This window comes from Colius striatus, chromosome 6 (assembly GCF_028858725.1).
Source record: "Colius striatus isolate bColStr4 chromosome 6, bColStr4.1.hap1, whole genome shotgun sequence".
NCBI classification, from domain to species: domain Eukaryota; kingdom Metazoa; phylum Chordata; class Aves; order Coliiformes; family Coliidae; genus Colius; species Colius striatus.
In genome coordinates this window covers 35168345-35174674 of record NC_084764.1, presented here as the reverse complement: position 1 = coordinate 35174674, position 6330 = coordinate 35168345, and positions in this window count along the sequence as shown.

Sequence of the window (6330 nt, the reverse complement as noted above, 5' to 3'; positions counted from 1 at the left end):
CTTCCCAGGGAGCCCAGGGCCACAGGACTCCTTCTCAGGATGCCACATAAAGGAGGGATTTGGGGGGTTAATTGGTCCACAAGTATGTCCCAACTGTCCACATTGGAGTGGGGCAGGGGGGGAATTTGTAGGTTTCCCCATTCACCCCACGAGCTGCTGCTGTCATACCCCTGTGTGAAGAATAAACTCATCTCAGGGCATCTTTCTGAGGCTGTGGAGTGGGGATCAGGACACTGGCACCAAGGGTGGTGCAGCCAGCATGGAGCATTCCAGTACTGGCCAGAGGGGATGGGTAACCCAAGCTGGGGTTTCTGAGGTTCCCACAATGAGAAAATCATCCCAGTCCCTGCCCACCCTCATATCCATTGAGCACTGCTGGACAGCCAGTCCCCAGGGCTATTATATATCATGATTTGATGAGTTTTGCAATGCATTAGGCTCAAACAGTGCCCTGGGGAGCTCATCTTAACACTGGGCAAAATTTTTCACAGGATGGAGGGATTCCAGCAATGCTTCCAAAGACAAAAATGGTGTGCCAAAACCCCCAGGACACGGATCTGCCCTTGCTGGGCTTTACCTCTGACTCCCATGTGTCTTGAAATGATTTTGACCCCACTCTAGAGCACATCCGTGGGGTGAGAATGGTCTGGCATGTCTCAGGGACGCCCTGAGCCTCCATAGTCCTAACAAAGCATGACCAACGGCCTTTGCCTCGCTGCTCCCTGTGCTGATAGAGGGAAAACCCACGGGCTGGGAGCCAGCTTCCCCAGACCGTTGGGGAGGGGAGAGCTGGGGCTGGAGAGATAACAGGCAGCGTCAGTGCCAAGGCTCGGGGTTAATGCTGAGGCACTTGGTGATGCCACTTTGCAAATACACAGGACAGGGGGCTGAGGGGAGTTTTCTTCCCTTCCTTCACAACCTGAGTGGATCTGCAGGGTGCTGGGTGCCAGCACAGGGAGCTTTCCCACAGCTTTCCATCCAGCAGCTGAACCAAAAGGGCCTGAAAAGCAGCTGTAAATATTTGATGGGGTGATTTGGGGACTTTTGGTGGGTTTTTTTTTTCCTACTGCTTTCCAGTAAGTCACTTCCAAACTGTCTTTCTACTATCCAGTCAGCTCTGCAGATGATTGTGTTAGAGCCACCAGATGAATTATGTGGGATTTTGGGGTTTTCTTCTTGTTGACTAGCAGTCAACAGGACAAATGATGCTGGGTGTTTCTTCTAACACCCCAGAGTCACCAGCCCCAGGGATGGTGACTGAGCATTGTATGACATTTGGGTTTACTTTAAGCCCCAGCTCCATGTGAGAAATTCAGCCTTCCAGCCCAGACTTTGCATTTATAAAGGCAAATGAATAGGGGGACTTCTGGAGGTGGAGAAAAGCCAGAACAGGAGTGGCAAAGGCTCAAAAAATCCACTGGACAATAGAAAATGGTTTAATATGTTGTCTATTACAGGAGAAGAGGGGGGGTGTGAGATATTTGAACCTTTGGACTGTAGTTACCCACTTTCTCTTGGGCAAGTGTAAATCAGTAGTGAGGTGAAGCACCCTTTGAAGTCCCTTTTAGCCAAAAAGCTCTAGAGATTGATTGTGTTCTGGGATAATCTCATCAAGTCACAGCATTTTCCCTTTGCTTCTGGGACAAGTTTTGACAAAGGGTTGGGAGACTTTGGCAGTGGGTTGGATGGAGGCAATGATCCGACATCCCTGGGGGTCTCAGGGCTGTTTGAAAGACTGATGGGGGTGGCAGCAGCTGAGAGGGACATATCCAGCCCCAGGTCAAATCAACTTTGGGGAAATTTTACCTGGGATTTATCCAAATTCTCCATAACATGGATTCAAGTTTCCAGCCAACAACTCCCCCTGGCTAAAACAAATGTCAAGAGAGTGCTCCTGGACCCACCAACCCTTTCAGAGGGACACAAAGTTCAAGGACCCTTCTGATCTTGGAGACGACTGTAGGATGATTTGGGGCACGTTGCCTCCTTCCAGGGCCAAGGCAAGAGTCACACTCAGTGGAGGTCACTCCTGGCAGCTGGAAACATCAGAAGGACACAACCACATGAGAGAAAAAAAGATAAACGATAGCACCGGGATTAATGTCAACAGGAAACTAATGCCTGACACATGCCGAGTCGGGAGAGCCAGGGGAGATATTTGTTATGAAGAGCTGATTGCAGAAGGAGAGGCTGGGAAACAAACCTCTCAGCCTGAGGCTTCAAGAGCTTAAATGACCCCAATTCCTGGAAAGAAGGTGAAGAGGGGACAGAGAAGTGCCCTGCAGCAAGGTTTGTCCTGCAGCACAACCCTAGCAGGCTCCAGTGCACCGAGGCACATGCAGCATGGAAATGAGATGAGATTTTGTAGCTGTGGGGCAATGAAACCTTGGCTTGACTTACCAAGAGAGGAGGTAGCTCGTTCAGGCTCTGTGTCTCTTATCTGAGCATAGCTATCTCTTGCAAGTTGGGATTTATTCCAGCTGCAGGGATGTATTTTGCAACCTTTGGGCATGAAAGACCAAGTTGGATGATTGTGACAGTCTTGAATCTTGGTCCCTGGCTTCATCTCATGTCTCCTTGGCCATCAGGAGAGGAGATCTGGCCACCCAGGCCTCTTGAGAGCAATGGCTCTTGTTTTGGGTAAGGATACCCATCTTGGCATCAGTAGTCCTGTCCCAGAGCACCAAGGTGCATTTATACATCAGGTTGTCTGAACTTTCCTAGGACAACTGTCCCATCCTGAAGAAGTGAGGGCTTGAGCCTACAAATCTATATTCCTGGCTCTCGGACTCTGTGTTGCCCTGTGTGTTCAGCCCCAGGCCCCATGTACCCCTCCAGCTCTAATACCTGCTGTTTTCTCTGTTCTCCACCACAGCTGGTGGGAAAACCCCAAAACACCACGGCAGCCACAAACCCACCCAGCAAAGGCTGCCCAGGCTCCGTCACCAACAGGCCCAAAGATGAGACAAGCTCCTGGGAATTCTTCTGACCTCATTCATCACAAGCAAAACGTTACATCCAGCTGAGATGATGAGCCTGGAGGAAGGTCACACATGAGCAAAGCAGCGGGACTGCATCACTGGAGTTGTGTCCTGAGTGACATAAGCAAGTATTATCTTACTGCTGGGCAGTGAGGTATGGAGATGCTGAATAGTCTCTGTGAGACCACAAGACAGAATTAGTACAATCTAGAAAGACTAAACCTCCACATCTCAAGTGCTCCTCAAGAACACGATCTATCCTTTCATTAGGAAGAACTTCTTTACCAAGAGAGTTGTTAGTCACTACCCAGGGATGTGGGGGAGTCCCCATCCCTGGAGCTATTGCACAGCCGTGGAGCTGAGGTGCTGAGGCCATGGGTTAGTGGTGGGCTGGGCAGGGTGAGGGGAGGGGTTGGACTCCAGGAGCTTAAAGGCCTTTTCTAACCAAAATGATTCTATGATTCCATAACTACAAGGATGCTGAATAACTCTATGCCAGATGGCTGGACATTCAGGCAACACCCATCTGTGACAGCTTTGTTATGCTGCACATACATTCAGAAAAATGGACATTTCCAAATGGACAAAACCAAGGAAGAACGAATGTGGCCGGGAATAAACCAGAAAGTTGCAGTTCCCCAGCACATTTCCTTTGCCAGGAGCATGACTTTGTCTCTGCTGGAAAACAGTCATTTGTGAGAAGTCAACCTTGGCTAGATCCTAAAGACACTTAGAGGTGTGGAAGGGAATAAAGAGAAATACGAAGAAAACAACGCAGGTGGTTTGAGCCCTTCTCAGCTGCTGTTACACAGTGCCGGGGATGTGTGAGCGGGCAAGAAATGGTTTGTGCTGCCGTTCCATCACTGCCCAAGCTCATTTCTAGTAGCACATTTTAAAAGGAACTCAAGTAACGCTCCAAATACTCCTTCACTTAAGGGATGTCTGTAAAGAGCTCAGAGTAAAACTCAGGGAGAAGTAGAGAGCTTGCAAACCCTGTGAGAAGAGGAGCAGTACCAGCAGCAGTGGGTCGCATGAGAGCACACGGGCAGGGACGTGTTGGGCACAAAAAGCGCCGGGGTAAAAAACAGTGTCTGCGTTTCTCCTTTTTTGGATTTTCTCTTTAACCTTCACCCTTGTTAAGGAAGAAGCTGCAGATGGGGAATACAGAGACCCTAGTGAAGCAGAGGGGTGGCAGGGGCTGCTCAGCATGAGGTCAGAGCACACCATGCTCAGCCACAACACAGCATTGGAGGAAACTGAGCTTTTCTTTACAGGGAGGTTTGGGGAATTTCTCTGCCTCCGTAGACAGAATCAGGCCAGGTACTTGGTCATGCTGCTCTTCCTGCTCCAGTCACTCTCATGATCAGGGCAGATTTCTGTGGCTGGTCACCCTGAAAAGAGCCAGTCTGACCGGCTTGCCCAGAGCAGCCAGGCAGGACAGCCAGCTGCTTTCAACAACTGCACACAACAGTTCAACAAACTGCTCAGGAAACCAAAGGAAAGGGGCCAAAACCAGACGAATCAACCCACGACAGGGAAGGAGCCACTCAGCTTCACCCCCAGTTTCACAAAGATGCCCGTTGAGTCATTTCATCAGCAAAGCATCCCGGTTTCCAGGGAGCAGAGGCAGAAGGAGCGGTGGGCTGGGAGCTGCGCTGCCGGCAGATCTGGTAGGTATCATCCCTGTCCCGCTGGAAGCGGCCGTGCGTTTCGGCACCTTATTTGGCTATGGCTGCTTGTACGGAGTGAGGACTTCTTCCAAACAGTGGGAAGAGCCCCGGGGATGCTTGGCTGCCTCTGACGCAAGAGCCCCAACAGTGCATTTTTGACCTTGCTTTGCGTCTCGGCCGAGCATTGGAGAGCACACTGCCTCCCTCTCCGCACACCCACTGTCGAGCAGCGGGGCTGAGGGGAAGAGATTGACCTGAGGACAGGGGCACTCGACCCTGTCTGGGATAGGGAGGGCAGGGAGAGCGGTTTTGTCCATCCTAAGGTAAAGAGAAACTCTGCAAATGGTTTGAAGAGCACAGAGAACCAGCAGGCTCTGCCTCACAGCGTGCAATCAGCTGCACTAAAAGGTTACTAGCTCAGGCGCAGCCGTATCGAATTGCATCAGCTGGGAACCTCATCCAAACCCTTCTGGTTGAGAGTAACCCTTTCTATTTATTGCCCTATTGTTTCCCACTGGAAGAACACCGAGATACAATCTGTGAAAGCTTTCTTGTTGCAGACCGGCTCTCCCCTGCCCTCTCAAGCTGTCACCCTGTAAATAATGCTCCAGCTTCCAAGTTTGGGGCTGTGAAATGGGGGTTACACTGGCAGGGATTAAAGCCCCAGGAGGATTTGGTGGGGGAGGTCATCTGCTGCCTGTCCTCCTGCAGTTGGAGGCAGCATTACCCGATTTCTGGCCGCATCAGCCACGTTAGCCCAAATCTTCTAGGCCGTTCATGGGTAAAACCTGGCTTGCTTTGCCCACAGCAAGCTCAGGAAAGCTTATATTAATTAATGCATATGTGAAAACGGGAGGAACGGCCCTTTACAAGTGTAGCAGCAAAAGTGAAAAGATGGCAAGACTTTATCATCCCCGTTACAAGGGTTTTGTTGCCTCCGCCATGGCAAAGCTCCCACTGGACACAGGAGCAGTGCCGGTGGAGGGAGCCCTGGCCTGGCAGAGCCACCCGCGAGGCTGCTGGGGAGGACACAGCTTTGTCAAGATGGCATCCCACAGCCCAGCACCGCGTGGGACCCATCCTGCCCGGTGCCACTGACCACCGCGCCGGACCCCCCTGCGTGTCGGTGTCTCAGGAAGCCTGGTTGCCGCGGCGGGATGTGTGTATCACTGCGTGGAGAGCTACAGGAAGAGGAGAATGGGAGTATTCTGGTGGGGTTTGCTTTTTCCCTCCATTTGTGCTGGTTCAGCCTCTTCATTTAATACAGACAGTTCCCATTTCCGAGGTTCACGTATGGCAAGGATGGAAGGAACTGGCACATGGCTCAGCCTCGGCGCGGCCACGCCGTGGGCCACGGGCTGCGATGCTGAGCTAAGGGCTTTGCCTAGCCAGAGGCGTTTTCCCTATGAATTAGGAGCTTTGAAATGGCCACTGTTAAAAAAACCAAGTGAAGGCAGCAGAGTGGGCAAGGCTGGCGCGGCCACGGCTGGCGCCGCGCGGCGCGGCACGGCACGGCACCCACGCGTGCGCGGGACACGGCGCTCCGGCCGCGGGGCTCCGCTGCCCCCGCCGGCAGCCCGCGGCCCGGCCGAGCCGCCCCCCGGCGAGGCCCGGATGTTGGAGCAGCCCCGCTTGCTCCGTCCTTCGCTTCCATAAAAGGCCAAGGGGCCCAGCGGCGC